This window comes from Aegilops tauschii, chromosome 2, assembly GCF_002575655.3.
Source record: "Aegilops tauschii subsp. strangulata cultivar AL8/78 chromosome 2, Aet v6.0, whole genome shotgun sequence".
In the NCBI taxonomy this organism is placed as follows: Eukaryota; Viridiplantae; Streptophyta; class Magnoliopsida; order Poales; family Poaceae; genus Aegilops; species Aegilops tauschii.
The window spans coordinates 389,007,152-389,025,610 of record NC_053036.3 but is presented as its reverse complement, the minus strand read 5'-3'; positions in this window follow the sequence as shown (position 1 = coordinate 389,025,610).

The window sequence follows — 18,459 nt, the reverse complement described above, 5'->3', positions numbered from 1 at the left end:
CAAACAGCACCCGAAGATGCAAAGAAACGCGCCGTCCGAATCCACCAGGGCACTGCCACATCACCCCCAACTCCCCATGGCAAGGTCAGGAACCATCTTACCACGACGAAAAAAGAAGCAGGGGACTAAATTTCCCACATCCAGCCATCACCTCCGTCATGAAGACTGCACCGGGAGAACCAAGCCTCACTAGATTGACCAATCCAGGAGGAAACCACGCTGGAAGCTCGCCGACTCTGCCACATAGGACTTCCTGGGATGGGATCGAACTCCAACACCCTTATTCCACCGCGGTGCCGGCACCACCGCCTCACTAGTGCCGCCGGAGATCGCTCCCCTACTATCTACATGTGTTAGGCACGGATCCAGCCCCCTCCCCCACCACCACCACCACCACTCTTCGACCGCAACCGGAAAGGAACACTACTAGGGAAAACCCTAGTAGTAGCGCGGGTTTAATGCCTACTAGTAGCGCGGGGCACCGCGCTACTAGTAAGGCGCTACACCTACTCATTAGCAGTACACACGCTACTGCTAATACATATAGCCGTAACGTGTGTTGCCTCCGGCGCTACTTCTAATATGACTAGTAGTAGCGTGTTTGCTGTCCAGCTCTTGATACGTCTCCAACGTATCTATAATTTTTGATTGTTCCATGCTATTATATATTCTGTTTTGGATGTTTAATGGGCTTGGTTATACACTTTTATATTATTTTTTGGGACTAACCTATTAACCGGAGGCTCAACCCAAATTGATTTTTTTGCCTATTTCAGTGTTTCGAAGGAAAGGAATATCAAACGGAGTCCAAACGGAATGAAACCTTCGGGAACGTGATTTTCTGAACAAATATGATCCAGAGGACTTTGAGTGGACGTCAAGCAACCAACAAGGAAGCCACGAGGCAGGGGGCACGCCTACCCCCCTGGGCGCGCCCTCCACCCTCGTGGGCCCCTCGTGGCTCCACCGACCTACTTCTTTCTCCTATATATACCTACGTACCCCCAAACCATCGGGGAGCACGACGAAAACCTAATTTCACCGCCGCAACCTTCTGTACCCGTGAGATCCCATCTCGGGGCCTTTTCCGACGCTCCGCCGGAGGGGGCATTGATCACGGAGGGCTTCTACATCAACACCATAGCCTCTTCGATGATGTGTAAGTAGTTTACCTCAGACCTTCGGGTCCATAGTTATTAGCTAGATGGCTTCTTCTCTCTTTTTGGATCTCAATACAAAGTTCTCCTCGATTCTCTTGGAGATCTATTCGATGTAATCTTCTTTCGCGGTGTGTTTGTCGAGATCCGATGAATTGTGGGTTTATGATCCAGATTATCTATGAACAATATTTGAATCTTCTCTGAATTCTTTTATGTATGATTGGTTATCTTTGCAAGTCTCTTCGAATTATCAGTTTGGTTTGGCCTACTAGATTTATCTTTCTTGCAATGGGAGAAGTGCTTAGCTTTGGGTTCATGTAACACCCCGGATGTAACTTTCCATATTTGTAACTCCAACTCTTGCCATTTTCGGCTATGTGTTATGATATTCCATTCGTGGTCGGGTTTTGTCTTTCGTTTTGCATTTTGTTCATGTCATGCATCTCATATCATGTCATCATGTGCATCTCATTTGCATACGTGTTCGTCTCATGCATCCGAGCATTTTCCCCGTTGTCCATTTTGCAATCCGACACTCCCACACGCACTGGCGCACCCCTCTTGTCTCTTTTCGTGAGCGGGTGTTAAACGTTCTCGGAATGGACCGAGGTTTGCCAAGTGACCTTGGTACACCACCGGTAGACCACCTGTCAAGTTTCATTCCATTTGGAGGTCGTTTGATGCTCCAACGGTTAACGGGGTAACCGCAAAGGCCTTTTGTGTGTTGCAGCCAAACACCCCTCCAAACAGCCCAATAACCCATCTAAGCCCCCTCCATGCTCTCGGTCGTTCGATCACGATCGTGTGGGCGAAAACTGCACCTCATTTGGAGTCTCCTAACTCCCTCTACCTATAAATATGCCTTCCCTTCCAAATTCGCGGTGCAAACCCTAGTCTTCTTCCCCTCCGCACCGCCGGACAAACCCCCCCTCGCCGACGGACATGTCCGGCCGCCGCCCCGTCCAATAGGACGCCGCCACGTCAGCCTCGCCCCGCCTCTCTCTCCTCCATCCGCCGCCGGCCCGCGGGGCCCGAGTCGGGCCCCCCGAGCCCATCCCTCGCCTCCGCTCGCCGCCGCCCGGTCGTCGTCCGCCGCCGCCTTGACCCCACCGGCCCGCGCCCGCGCCCGTGCCGGTCGCCGTCGTCCCCGCCGGCGCCAGATCCAGCGAGGGGCCGGCCGGATCCGGCGCCCCGACCCACCGGTGCCTCCCCCGAGCTCTCTTCGGCCATCCGCGACGATCTCCGGCGAGAGCCGTCGCTGCCTCGGTTCGCGTGCGAAGAACTCCAGATCCACGGTTGACCCCTGAAATTCCTCCAAGTCCCGTTTGGCTCATTTTATGTTGCTCTATTCATCATGGCATATCTCATTGCATACTGCTCCGTTTCGTGCGTGTGATATATCGAAATGTTCATCACGAGATGCTATTCATTTTGTTCCATTGTGCCATACTCATTTGAGTCAATCTTGAGGCCCAACTCTCTGGTGCAAGAGTGCTATATGTTGTTTACTGCTATTACTTATCAGAACTTGATATTTTGTTATTTTTGTTGCATTTGATGTGTGGATCTTATGGGCATGAGCTCTACAGGTGTTTTGATCTATGCCATGCCATATTTACAGAGGTGTATGCCATGTATTTTTGTGATCTATGTGGTTACTAGCACAAGCATGCAAACTAGGCTTCGTGATGTTTCTGCTTTCAGGGACTTATGATTTTTGCTAAGTCTTTTACTGCTGTTATTTTGATGCCATGTATCCATGTGTCTACAGTGAGATCCATGCTTCTTTTGAGTATGTTCAGTAAGGATGTTTTGTAGATATAGTTGTGCTCTATCCATCCATGCCCCTATTTTCAATTATGGAGTGCCCTAGCATGTCTTAATCTTACTCTACTTTTGCTATAAAATGTTCCTGGCAGAATATTAACATGATATTCAATATTGCCAAGGTTGTTGTAGTTGATCCATACATGCTATGAACTTGCTCTTGCCATGGTTAGGTTCATGTACATGCCATCTTCCTATAGGTATGCTTGTTTTGTCATGCATTGCTTTGTGATGAGTGACTCGAGCTCACAAAGATGCCTTCATAATTCTGTTAATGTCATGCTCTGTTTTCTGCTAAGTCTGGAACCTGTTAACGAAACTTGCTATGTTTACATATCTTCTGATCCTTTTTGGCTCATGGTCAGTCAGGGACTTTTGTTCTATGCATATAGTAGATTCATGCCATGCCTTGTTTTGCTATGATAAGTTCCTGTAGCATGTGTTTTGCTTACTCTGAACATTGCTACCTGATGCTGTTTCAGCCATGTTCAGTATTTTCACTAAGTCTGTGAAGCTGATATCTTTTGCACTTTTGCCATGCTTGTTTGAACCTGTTATTTTGAGATCTAGTCATAGCTTAGTGTTCATCTTTTGTCAAGAATCTCTTATAGATCACTGCCATATGATTTTTTGCTATGTTGGGGTGCTGTAGCATAGTTACTTGATATATCCTAAGTGCTATCCTGCTGTTAATCGCAGAATTATGTCATTCTTGTTTTGCTCGCCATTTGCAAACCGTACATCCGTTTCCGGTGATCTTTATATCGATTTCGACCGAAATCATCTCATCTTTCCAGCGGCATACTTGGTTTGCCAAGTTGATGCCTTGTTCATCCTTTTTCTTCCGGAGCACGCATATGCATCGCATATCATGCATGTATTGCATCATGTTGCTTGTGCATTGCACCGTGATTGATTGTGGTTCCATTGCTTGTGTTCTTGCTTTGGGTAGAGCCGGGAGACGAGTTCGTGAATCAGGAACCTGTTGAGTACGCTTACGAGGACCAAGCTTTCGACAACTCTGAGAACCTTGTAGGCAAGATGACCATACCCTCGAAATCACTTCTATCTTTGCTTTGCTAGTTGTTCGCTCTATTGCTATGATGCGCTACCTACCACTTGCTATATCATGCCTCCCATATTGCCATGCCAAGCCTCTAACCATCCTTTCCTAGCAAACCGTTGTTTGGCTAAGTTACCGCTTTTGCTCAGCCCTTCTTATAGCGTTGCTAGTTGCAGGTGAAGTTGAAGTTGGTTCCATGTTGGAACATGGATATGTTGTCATATCACAATATCTCTTATTTAATTAATGCATCTATATATTTGGTAAAGGGTGGAAGGCTCGGCCTTATGCCTAGTGTTTTGTTCCACTCTTGCCGCTCTAGTTTCCGTTATACCGGTATTATGTTCCTTGAGTTTGCGTTCCTTACACGGTTAGGTGATTTATGGGACCCCCTTGACAGTTCGCCTTGAATAAAACTCCTCGAGCAAGGCCCGACCTTGGTTTTACCATTTGCCACCTAAGCCTTCTTCCCTCGGGTTTTCGCGAGCCCGAGTGTCATCTTTATTTTAAACCCCCGGGCTAGTGCTCCTCTGAGTGTTGGTCCAACCTGTCAGCCGCCGGTGGCCACCAGGGGCAACTCTGGGCTCGCCTATCGGAAGTTTGGACAATCCGTTGTGCCCTGAGAACGAGATATGTGCAGCTCCTATCGGGATTTGTCGGCACATTCGGGCGGCTTTGCTGGTCTTGTTTTACCATTGTCAAAATGTCTTGTAAACCGGGATTCCGAGACTGATCGGGTCTTCCCGGGAGAAGGTTTATCTTTCGTTGACTGTGAGAGCTTATAATGGGCTAAGTTGGGACACCCCTGCAGGGTATTATCTTTCAAAAGCCGTGCCCGCGGTTATGAGGCAGATGGGAATTTGTTAATGTCCGGTTGTAGAGAACTTGACACTTGACTTAATTAAAATACATCAACCGCGTGTGTAGCCGTGATGGTCTCTTTTTGGCGGAGTCCGGGAAGTGAACACGGTTTGAGTTATGCATGAACGTAAGTAGTTTCAGGATCACTTCTTGATCATTTCTAGCTTCGCGACCGTTGCTTTGCTTCTCTTCTCGCTCTCATTTGCGTATGTTAGCCACCATATATGCTTAGTGCTTGTTGCAGCTCCACCTCATTACCCCATCCTTTCCTACAAGCTTAAATAGTCTTGATCTCGTGGGTGTGAGATTGCTGAGTCCTCGTGACTCACAGATTCTACCAAAACAGTTGCAGGTGCCGACGATACCAGTGCAGATGACGCAACCGAGCTCAAGTGGGAGTTCGACGAGGAACGTGGTCTTTACTATGTTTCGTTTCCTGATGATCAGTAGTGGAGCCCAGTTGGGACGATCGGGAATCTAGCATTTGGGGTTGTCTTATTTTCATTTGGATTTGACCGTAGTCGGTCTATGTGTGGATTTTTGGATGATGTATGAATTAATTTATGTATTGTGTGAAGTGGTGATTGTAAGCCAACTCTCGTTATCCCATTCTTGTTCATTACATGGGATTGTGTGAAGATGACCCTTATTGCGACAATACCTACAATGCGGTTATGCCTCTAAGTCGTGCCTCGACACGTGGGAGATATAGCCGCATCGTGGGCGTTACAAGTTGGTAATCAGAGCCATCCCCGACTTAGGAGCCCCCTGCTTGATCGAATCGCTGGCGTTGTTGAGTCTAGAGCAAAAATGTTTTGAGTCTTAGGATTATATATATCGGAGAGTAGGATTCTTTTTACTCCTCAGTCCCTTCGTCGCTCTGGTGAGGCCTCCTGACGTAGAAGTTTTGACTTTCCTCTCCTCTAATTTCACTAAAAAAAATTAGGATCACGCGGGTATCTTGGAATGGTTCCGATGGTTTTGTGACGAGAACATAGTTCTTGGTGCCTCCTGACATTTAGGGGTTGTGGCAGTGTCCCGGGGAGTTGAGCTCCGAGGTGTTGTCGTCACAATTTTATCGTTGCAGTTCTGGAATACCTAAGTTTCGCCGACATCGAAAATCTCTTTTATGCAGTTGTTGGTGAGATCACCTCGACGCCACCCAGTACTGGGGCGGGAGTTCGGGAGTATTGCCATAACTCGTATAACGGATGCTTTTCGAAGGTTGAGGTACACGATTTCCGAAGGTTTCTTGGTTATGTGTTGACGGATGGATACAACTGGATCTAGGGATTGCTAGTTTGGGTGATATATTTTGTGTCCCCTGTATCCCCAACACCAGATTGCATAACTAGAAAGTTTCGGGAGTTTATAGGTGGGATTCAAGTAGCTCTTAGCATTTTCTTCCCGCAGATATTTGGTTTGTGATTGGGTAATCCCTACCACTTATTTGTTCCAGTTGCACCTTGTTATTTTATTCATCAACCCTTTATCAAGTGGCTTCTCACCTTATGGAAGTGTGATGATTTACTATGGAATTCATTCGTTCATCCTCGTTCGAATATTTATTGTGAAGACTATATGTTGCAATTTCTATCCGTTGATTCAACTTGTCTATCTGTCTATCAAGATGCTAATGGATGTCACCCTCTTCAGGATGGCTCCGCCAACGCGTCAGAATCCGGAACGCAATGATGGGAGTCAGGCGAACCCTCCGCCACCACCTCCGTCTCCAGAGGCATGGCAAGCTATCATGGCAGCCACCAACGCCAATGCTCAGATGATTTTGCAACTCTTGCAAGAGCGCACCCAAGGGCAAGGCAACCAAGGAAATCAAGGCCAAGGCAACAATCAGCCTCACTTCGCTACCCTCAACCAGTTCCTCGCAAATCAACCGAAGTCTTTCAGCTACTGTGCCGAGGCCACAGACGCCGATGATTGGCTCGTGGACATCAACAAGCATTTTGAATGTAGCAATGTCAGGCCTGAGGACTTTGTCAAGTTCGCTTCTTTTCAACTCAAGGATCAAGCTGCCGAGTGGTATCAACAATACAAAGATTCCAGAGGAGGTCGTGTGATTACCTGGGATGATTTTCGCCGAGACTTCAAAGCTCACCACATTCCACAAAGTGTTGTTGAGAGCAAGCGTGAGGAGTTCCGCAATCTCAAGCAAGGCAGCATGTTCGTGTATCAATACAATACCCAGTTTCAGAAACTCGCTCGCTTCGCTAAGCAAGACGTTCCTGATGAAAAGAGCATGATCTATCAATTCAGAGGTGGCCTTAGAGAAGATCTGCAATTACCTCTCGTGCTTTTTGAGCCGACCAAGTATGATGATTTCTACAATATGGCACTGAAGCAAGAGGCTGCTCAGCTCAAGTGTGAGGCTTCTAAGAAGAGAGTAAGGGACGCAGTTCAGTCTTCTTCTTCCTCACTAGTGGCTGCTAAGCAACAGAAGTTCTGGTTGCCTCCTCCTCCTCCATTTCGTCAGCCTTTCCAGCAGAAGAACAAAAGTGGCCATGGATCTTCCCACCCACCTAACCCTGGCTATCAGAACAAGTCTCAGAATCAAGCTCCAAAGTACAATGCTCCTTATCATCGTCCACTCTCAGAGGTGACTTGCAACAAGTGTCAGCAGAAATGTCACTATGCTAACAAGTGCTTCAACCAAAGGCGCCTTCCGCCTCCTCCTCCCGTGAGATCTTCCAGCAATGCAGTGGTCAAGCATAATCCCAAGTTTGCAAAGGTCAACATGATGAACGCAGCTCAGGCAGAGGACTCTTCAGAAGTGATAATGGGTAATCTTCCTGTTAACGACTTTCCTGCAAAAGTTCTTTTTGACACTGGTGCATCGCTTAGTTTCATCTCAAGACCATTTGCATCTAAGCATGAGTTGCATTTCCAAGAATTGCCTACAATGTTAGCAGTTGTCTCTCCGGGCAAATGCATGAACGCAAGCTACATGGTTCCGGATGTTTCCATCAAGATGGGGGACTATAAATTTCTGTCTAAACCAATTGTTCTTGGTGACTCGAATATTGATCTAATTCTCGGCATGGACTGGCTTTCTAAGCACAAGGCTCAACTTGATTGTGCTGCCAGGGAAATTCAATTGACACACTCTTCTGAGGATGTTATCATCTATGCCGCTCGTGATGAAACCATTCGGTTATTCTCTCTTAATGAGAAGGGCGAGCTAGACGCAATCTCTCAGATTCCAGTCGTTTGTGAGTACCAAGATGTCTTTCCAGAAGAGCTTTCAGGTATGCCTCCTCACCGGCCAGTCGAGTTCGTTATCGATCTTGAGCCTGGTACGGAACCCGTTTGCAAGCGTCCATACAAGCTTGGACCCAAGGAGCTGAAGGAATTGAAGAAACAGCTTGATGAACAAGAGCGTCTGGGTCTGATCAGACCGAGTTCATCTCCATGGGGTTGTGGTTTTTTTTTGTCCAGAAGAAGGATGGCACGGACCGACTTTGTGTCGACTACCGTCCATTGAACAAGAAGACAATCAAGAACAAGTATCCACTTCCCAACATCAATGAGCTATTCGAGCAACTTAAAGGTGCTAAAGTATTCTCCAAGCTTGACCTTCGAATGGGTTATCATCAGATTCGCATTCGTGAAGAAGATATTCCCAAGACAGCATTCAGAACAAGCTTTGGTTCTTATGAATATACTGTCATGTCTTTCGGCCTTGTCAATGCTCCTCCAACATTCTCTCGAATGATGAATTTCATCTTCAACCCCTATACCAATGAATTCGTCCTGGTGTATCTCGATGATATCTTGGTCTTCTCCAAGAATAAGAAGGATCATGCCAAACATTTGCGATTGGTGCTCGACAAGCTCAGAGAGTATCAATTCTATGCGAAGTTTTCCAAATGTGAGTTTTGGCTTGATGAAGTTCTTTACCTGGTCATATCATCTCTGCCAAGGGCATCGCTATTAATCCCGAGAAGGTGTCTGCAATTGTGAATTGGGAACCTCCTCAGAATGTCAAGCAGCTCCGCAATTTTCTTGGGCTTGCAAGCTATTGCCGAAGATTCATTGATAATTTCTCTAAGATTGCAAAGCCTCTTTCCAACCTCCTCCAGAAGCATGTGAAGTATGCCTAGACTCCTGAGTGTGACGTTGCTTTCAACACTCTCAAAGAGAAACTCGTCACAGCTCCTGTCGTGGAATTAACACGTCAGATGTCCTAGGTGTAAGGACTTAGTCGTGAGGCCAACGCATCTTTGTAGTAGCTTGAGAGGGGTTGAGCGGAATCGAGAGACGCAACACAAGACAAGGATTTAGACAGCTTCGGGCCCCGGGAAACATCATCCGGTAACAACCCTACATGCTGTTTGAGGCTAGGTCTCATTATGATCATGGGAGAGTCGCCGGGAACCGGCTCTCGGTGTCTAGCCCTAGAGATTGTTTCTTGTTACCTTGTCCCTCTTGGGGAGCCCTGCCCCTCCTTATATAAGTTAGAGGGGCGGGTTACATGTGGAGTCCCAGTAGGACTATGACTAGTCTATCTTCTCTTACAAGTTAATTATAAGTCCGGGTCTTGCTTCCTCGTAAAGGAAATATTCGTCATCCCTTTCCTCTTAATCTGGCCCATCATAACGTGAGCCGGCCTTCTGGGCCCTGGGCCTAGTCTTCTATCTGACCCGTCGTCGGGGTCATCCGTGAGTCGTCAGGCTCGTGAATCGTCTGACAGTGAGCCGCCAGACCCGTGAGTCGCCAGTCCTCCGGCGGGTCACGGTGAAGCGCCAAGTCCGGCTGGGTCATACTTTCGGCCGGGTCATACCGCGGGGTATATCCCCGACATTAGCCCCCAGTTTAATTTGGATTTATCCATGTTAAACTAATCTGCAATATAATCACAAGGACAAATTTGACAGGTTGTGTTCCGGGTTAAATATTCTTTGTAAGCCAGCACTTGATCATCCTTAAGTCCTTGTCATCTTCCTTCTTGATATGTATCCATAATCTCATAGCAAATCTCTTTAGCAGATATGTTCAAATTTTGCCAATGCAAAAAATCCAGATACTTCCTTTGAAAAATCCGGGTCAACAGGCCAGCTTCAGAGTCAACTTGCTGACATTGGTCTCTTGTTGAGAAATATTGTAAGAGATAATCCACTTGAGTCGGCTTTCAATGCTCTGACTTGACAAAAATATTGGTCTTCAAATATTCAACTTATATTCATCCGGCTTAAAGATATAAAACTTGCCGGTTTATGAGTACCAAAATTGCCGGGTTATAAATAGATGATGCCAAGTCATAATTGTCGCCGACGCCGGTTTATGATTTTTGCAGACACCGGGTCAATCTGATTTACTCAAAACTGAGAATTTGAAGATATTTCTCCCTTATATCCATATTACCTGTAGCCCCCAAGGGCCAGTTTAATCAGCATGAATAAGCCGGGACTTATCACCATGGCTTTAAATAAAATCCAGTTGTGTAGCCCCCATGAGTCGGCTATAGTCATAGTAGTGTAGCCGGGTCATCCTAGAATTGTCTTGAATTGTTGCCAGGAGCAATTGGTAGCCCCCAAGGGCCGGCTCATTACGATGTGATGATTCGGGTCTTCAATGAAGTGAGAAAAAAATGACTTTGCATTAGCCCCCAAGTGCCATGGTGCATGCTGGCAATGACATGGGACTTGCATATTTGATGTAATCTCAACTTGAATAATATAGCCCCCAAGTGCCGGGTTGTAAGCCTGCAGCGACTCGGGACTATTCCTTCTGTTGTAGAATAAATCATATCCATTGATAAAATAATTGCGCTGAAGCGACTTTGAAAACCTCAACCATAGTATTAGTTTCTGATAACCATAATAAAAATCCAGCCATGTTGGCTATTAAAGATTTGACTAACCCGGTTTGAAAACCTCAATCATTCAAATCATAATGAAAATCCAGCCAAGTTTGGCTATTTAAAGATTTCAAATACCTTATCTGTTGACAAGTAAATCCGGAGTTTAAATACTCGGCGGCTCTTGGCCGATGGCGATTTATTACGCCTCCATTGTAAGCCGGAAATTTTATAACCCGACTATTTATAGCCTTTTGAGAAAATCAAGAATTGATAACCCTTTTGAGACACCAATGTCAATCTTTCGATGATGGGCTTGGACTTAAACATTTATATAAGTCATAGTTCTGCAAATACTGCACAGAGTTTAAACAACATACGCCCTGGCGACTTAATGTCAAAAGCCAGGGCGGGTAAATATGACCACGGATGTGTAAAAAAGGAGTCACATATAAGCCTGTTATAAATCATAACTTTGAAACATAACAATAATATCATACTTGTGATATTGAATTTGCATTTGTCGGTTTATATGACCTGTGATATTGAACTGCACCGCCGGCTTATGATACTTGTGCAGTAAGTGTGATAACCCAATCCTTAGAAGCCAATGCTTCCACATAGATGATGATTGTCATAAGCCGGCGACTTATCATCGAAAATCAAGCCGGGTTTAAATAGAATCCACTCATATACACTTTAGATGTGTTCAAAAGAGCTTCAAATAAAATCCCAAAAATTATTTGCAAAAAGAAACTTCAAAAAATCTTGAGGCTTCTGATTCGAATACGATCAGGAAACCGTCCCAAAGGGGTTAAGCTAAGATTCGAATACGATCATATAGCCCCCAGTGGCTTTGGCGTTGCCGATCAAGAGGGTACCGACAACTATGTTCTCTTTGGTTCGAATACGACCTATGTTTGAACAGGAAGCCCCCAGATGACCTTGAGAGTTGTTTAACGACGCTGATTCGAATACGATCCACGTCGGTTCCCAAAGGGGGTTGAGCTATGGTTCAAATATGACCAAGAAACTCCCCAATGAGCTCGGCAGTGTGCCGATCAAAAGGGTATCGACAGCTATGTTCTCTTTGGTTCGAATATGACCTATGTTTGAACAGGAAGCCCCCTAGTGATCATGAGAATATTTAATGACTCTGATTCGAATACGATCAGGGTCACACCAAAAGGGTTAAGCTAAATTCGAATACGATCAGCTCCCAATGGTCATTAAAGCAGGGTACCTATATTTGAGTTGTGCTTTGTAACAGACTCTCTTTGGTCCCTTTAATTTTTCCTGAGAACTCGAACTTTGCGAGAGACAACCTCTTTTTGAACCAGAAATTTGTAAACCGGATATTGAGAGCTTCAAAGCTTTATAAGATATAAATTTACTTTGAGCCGGATGTTTGAACCGGATTTGAAAGCTTCAAAACTTTGCGGGAGAGAGATATCTCTTGAACCGGATTTTAAACCGGAATCTTTATTTTGAACCGGCAATTTTCTGATGGCCTTTAAATTTTCATCCATATGGTAGTAGCCTCTGGAACCGGGTTATCATTCCCTCCAACGACCCGGAGTTCTTGAATGCATTGAAACCGACCAATGATGTCAAGTCATATCATTGTAGCCCCCGAGTCTCAAGACGACTCGAGGAGTTGGCTTTGAGATTCTCCATATTGACCATAGCATAAGGGGTATATCATTGGTGTTGACAGCGCGATGTGAGTCCATGGAAGGTTGAGGTGACTGCGGCGGGTTATAAATGATCCCGTATGAGCCGTGTCAGCAACTCGGCCAATGGTTCCTTCCAACTGGATGTTTTGAAGTTAAGCAAACTGTAGTGGCGGCGACTTGTGCGCATGCCCATTGAGCCGTCCAATGCCGACGGCGGCCGATAACACATGACAATTTTCCTCCAAGCTGTTGGAACAAAAACCGGGCTTCCCAAGCAGTGACTTGCTCATATTCAATAATCCACTCATGCAGACAGGTGCAGTCCTGGTGTGTCGATGTAGACCCGGCCGCAATAGACAGATGGAAAAGACGACTCGAGGCGTCAGAGGCAGCTCAAACAGATGAACCGGCTGCGGCGCTGTAAACCGGCGCGAGCGAGTCAACCATGTTTGTTTTGACGTAGTGAACACGTGTCCTGCATCAACAATAGTGCAGACCAAGGCAAAGATAAACTGCTCTTTGACAAAAATACTATGTGTTAAGAACAAACTTGGATGAATATCACCTGATTCGCCCGGGCAACAGATGAGGTGGCCACGGCGTTATAAGCCAGTGCGGATGAGCGAGTTAACCACATTGTTTTGATGTAGTGAACAATTGTCCTGCATCAACAATATTGCAGACCAAGACAAAGATAAACTGCTCTTTGATAAAAAATAACATGTACCAATAAAACATATTTTAGATGGATATCACCCGATGTGCCAGGCCGGAAATAATCCGCCATGAAATTAACGATTGCTAGGTGAAGTTGAAGTCGCTCACGGGTGAACCGGCCACGGCATGGAAAACCGGTGCAGACGGGTGAGTCGGCCGCGACGTTTGTAAACCGGTGCCGACGGGAGATTCGGCCGCGGCATTGTAAACCGGCACGGATGAAAGAGTCGGTCGTGGCGTTGAAAACGGCACGGACGCGGGCAAGTCGGCCACGGCGTTGTAAACTGGTGCGGACGAGTAAGCCGGCCATGGTATTGTAAGCCGGTGCGGGAGTCCGTTGAATAAGGACGACCACTTGTGCCATCTCCGTGGTGTAATACCATTTTGTAGTGGATAATTCTCCTGCATATAAAATACAGCAGGGCAAAGTAATTTTGTTCGGATGAAATAATATGTGCTTTAGAAATAAATGGGGTAAATAGCACCTGGTATTTTTCGTCGACGCAAGCAAACGAATTCTGCGTGTGACAACGACTAAGCAAATTTTTGAGCTGTACTGTATTAGTACTGATGTTCCATTGAATCTCTGGATCCTTCTTTTGCGCACCAGAACAGCAACGATTGATGGGACTTCGACGGCAGCACGCGCCCCCATTTTTTTTTAACTTCACATCTGTCTCGCGAACAGCCAGCCCCCTGTCTCTTCCTCCTCCATCTGTATGCTGGTTTTACGAACACAGCAGTGGGCATGGCGGGCGACCGGCGAAATAGGAGTAGCAAACCAGCAAAAAATGAAGCAAGAGCAAAACCTGGCGGCCTGCAGCACGCCAGGCCGGTCTGGATGCAGGGCGCCGGCGGTTTGGAAGTGAGCACGAGGCAAAGCCACGCTGGTGAAGGCGGCTTAGAAGCGGAGCCCACTGGAGTGGCGGCTTAACGCGAGGCTGATGTAATAGGGGCGGGTTGAAATCAATGGCGGCTCACCGCAGCTCGTGCAAAAGCCGGGCGAGGGCGAGACCTCAAGGGCGGCTCGCACCAGGGAGGCTCGGTGCGGCTACAAGTGAAGAGACCCCCGGCAACTCAAATCGCGGCGGGTCAACAAAGTGCGTCCGCCACAACGGCGGATTGGAGAGACACGGCTGTGGCCGGTTCAGCGCGGCCACGCGGAGGTGGCTTGCAGTTGCAGGCGACTCGCGACTTGCGGCGGCGCGGCACATCATGGCGGCTTGGAGCGGGAGAGGCATCTCAGCGCCGGGATGAACGGCTGGTAAGATCTGGCGCAGCACGGCGAGGTTGAGTAAGAGGCGATCGGCGGTGATGGCCAGTGCGACTATGGGACTGTTTCACGGAAAGGCGCCGCAGCAGCTGCAGCAAGCGGCTCGGAGCGAGCAGAGGCAACCCCGAGGCAGAGGCGACTCAAGGCGCGGGAGACCCGGCAGTGCAGCAGCAAGGTGGAGGCGGCTGCAAGACCGGGCGACTCAGGGCACGGGAGGCTGAGCACGGAGGCAGCTTCAGGCGAGACCACAGCGGTGGCTTGGTGCACCGGCAGAGGCCGTCACTGCAGAACGGCGCGCCGGCCGTGGTTGAATCGCAGTAACGGAGGCGTTGACTCGACGTGAGGTCAGAGAACAACTCGGTGTCCAAATCTGTTTCCAGGTCACGGTTGTCTTGGAAAAAATCCCCCTTGGTGCTTTCACATGGCGGTTGGTCTGATCGCGAGTTGCCTCTGAATCTTTGCTTTATTTGCTTCAACATGCGAGGAGCAAAAAGTAATGCTCGGTAGATGAATTGATCTTTGGCCTTCACGTGAGTACTAACCCGGCCACAAGTACTTTAGTACTGATTCTGATTTGATGTTTGGACGCAGTGCGTAGTAACAGCAGCCAGGCAGCGTCCTCGGGACTTTGAAGAAAATCTGCATACGTCGACTGCCGTGGATACAATTTCCTTCACACGCGCCGGCTTTTATAGTATAAAACGGCAATTGAATAGTGCAGTAATCTGAGTCGGTCTCGGTTTCGCCGGATCACGCTAGCTGGTACTGCCGGCCCCAAAATTAATTATGCTCCTGATCAAAAAACAACAAACTTGCCAGCTCTTTCTCATCTGACGAAATCGCGAGCTCGTCGATCCCTAGATGAGATCCCTTCAAGAAATCAACACCACCTTTCAGAAGGCCATGGGCACCAACATTCGCTTCAGCACAGCTTTCCATCCTCAAACTAGTGGCCAAGTCGAGCGAGTCAACCAAATCCTTGAAGATATGCCAGGGCTTGTGTCATTTCCTTTGGCATGAAGTGGGAAGATTGTCTTCCATATGCCGAGTTCTCCTACAACAACAGCTTCCAAGCGAGTTCGGGCAAGGCCCCATTCGAGATTCTCTATGGCAGAAAGTGTCGTACTCCTCTCAATTGGTCAGATACGGGTGAATGCCAACTTCTTGGCAATGACTTAATCACAGAGGCTGAAGAAATGTGTAAAGTCATCCGTGAAAATCTCAAAGCCGCGCAATCACGCTAGAAGAGTTACTATGATAGCAAGCACCGTGACTTGGCTTTCGAGATCGGAGACCATGTCTACCTCCGCGTCTCTCCAATCAAAGGCACTCGTCGCTTCGGTATCAAAGGGAAGCTTGCCCCTAGATACGTGGGTCCTTTCAAGATCATTGGCAAAAGAGGCGACCTCGCCTATCAACTTGAGCTTCCCTCCAACTTCGCGAATGTGCACGATGTGTTCCATGTGTCACAGCTTCGCAAGTGCTTCAAGACTCCTGAGCGCACCATCAACTTCGAAGAGATTGACCTCCAAGAAGATCTGTCTTATCATGAGCACCCCGTTGCTATTCTTGAAGAAACCGAACGCAAGACTCGCAACAAGTCAATCAAATTCCTGAAAGTGAAGTGGTCACACCATTCCGACTGAGAAGCCACCTGGGAGCGCAAGGACCACCTCCATTCCGAATATCCGGAGTTCTTTCAGTCCTGGATCTCGGGACGAGATCCTCTCGTAGTGGTGGAGTGTTGTAACGCCCCGGATGTAACTTTCCAAATTTGTAACTCCAACTCTTGCCATTTTCGGCTATGTGTTATGATATTCCATTCGTGGTCAGGTTTTGTCTTTCGTTTTGCATTTTGTTCATGTCATGCATCTCATATCATGTCATCATGTGCATCTCATTTGCATACGTGTTCGTCTCATGCATCCGAGCATTTTCCCCGTTGTCCGTTTTGCAATCCAACACTCCCACATGCACCGGCGCACCCCTCTTGTCTCTTTTCGTGAGCGGGTGTTAAACATTCTCGGAATGGACCGAGGTTTGTCAAGTGGCCTTGGTACACCACCGGTAGACCACCTGTCAAGTTTCGTTCCATTTGGAGGTCGTTTGATGCTCCAACGATTAACCGGGTAACCACAAAGGCCTTTTGTGTGTTGCAGCCAAACACCCCTCCAAACAGCCCAATAACCCATCTAAGCCCCCTCCATGCTCTCGGTCGTTCGATCACGATCGTGTGGGCGAAAACCGCACCTCATTTGGAGTCTCCTAGCTCCCTCTACCTATAAATATGCCTTCCCTTCCAAATTCGCGGTGCAAACCCTAGTCTTCTTCCCCTCCACACCGCCGGACAAACCCCCCTCGCCGACGGACATGTCCGGCCGCCGCCCCGTCCAATAGGACGCCGCCACGTCAGCCTCGCCCCACCTCTCTCTCCTCCGTCCGCCGCCGGCCCTCGGGGCCTGAGTCGGGGCCCCCGAGCCCATCTCCGCCGCCGCCAGGTCCCGCGTGACTCCCGCGCCTCGCCTCCGCTCGCCGCCGCCCAGTCGTTGTGCGCCGCCGCCTCGACCCCACCGGCCCGCGCCGCCGTCCTCCGGTCGCTGTCCCGCGCCCGCGCTGGTCGCCGTCGTCCCCGCCGGCGCCAGATCCGGCGAGGGGCCGGCCGGATCCGGCGCCCCGACCCACCGGTGCCTCCCCCGAGCTCTCTCCGGCCATCCGCGGCGATCTCCGGCGAGAGCCGCCGCTGCCTCGGTTCGCGTGCGAAGAACTCCAGATCCACGGTTGACCCCTGAAATTCCTCCAAGTCCCGTTTGGCTCACTTTATGTTGCTCTGTTCATCATGGCATATCTCATTGCATACTGCTCCGTTTCATGCGTGTGATATATCGAAATGTTCACCACGAGATGCTCTTCATTTTGTTCCATTCTGCCATGCTCATTTGAGTCCATCTTGAGGCCCAAATCTCTGGTGCAAGAGTGCTATATGTTGTTTACTGCTGTTACTTATCAGAACTTGATGTTTTGTTATTTTTGTTGCATTTGATGTGTGCATCTTATGGGCATGAGCTCTACAGGTGTTTTGATCTATGACATACCATCTTTACATAGGTGTATGCCATGTATTTTTGTGATCTATGTGGTTACTAGCACAAGCATGCAAACTAGGCTTCGTGATGTTTCTGTTTTCAGGGACTTAGGATTTTTGCTAAGTCTTTTACTGCTGTTATTTTGATGCCATGTATCTATGTGTCTACGGTGAGATCCATGCTTCTTTTGAGTATGTTTAGTAAGGATGTTTTGTAGATATAGTTGTGCTCTATCCATCCATGCCCCTGTTTGAAATTATGGAGTGCCCTAGCATGTCACAATCTTTCTCTACTTTTGCTATAAAATGTTCCTGGCAGAATGTTAACATGATATTCAATTTTGCCAAGGTTGTTGTAGTTGATCCATACATGCTATGAACTTGATCTTGCCATGGTTAGCTTCATGAACATTCCATCGTGCTGTAGGTATGCTTGTTTTGTCATGCATTGCTTTGTGATGAGTGAATCGAGCTCACAAAGATGCCTTCATAATTCTGTTAATGTCATGCTCTGTTTTCTGCCAAGTCTGAAACCTGTTAACGAAACTTGCTATGTTTACATGGGTGCCATCATATCTTCTTATCCTTTTTGGCTCATGGTCAGTCAGGTACTTTTGTTTTATGCATTTAGTAGATTCATGTCATGCCTTGTTTTGCTACGATAAGTTCCTGTAGCATGTGTTTTGCTTGCTCTGAACATTGCTACCTGATGCTATTTCAGCCATGTTCAGTATTTTCACTAAGTCTGTGAAGCTGATATCTTTTGCACTTTTGCCATGCTTTGTTGCTATGTTCTAGTGAGATCTAGCCGTAGCTCAGTGTTCATCTTTTGTCAAGCATCTCTTTTAGATCACTGCCATATGATTTGTTGCTATGTTGGGTGCTGTAGCATAGTTACTTGATATATCCTAAGTGCTATCCTGCTGTTAATCGCAGAATTATGTCATTCTTGTTTTGCTCGCCATTTGCGAACCGTACATCCGTT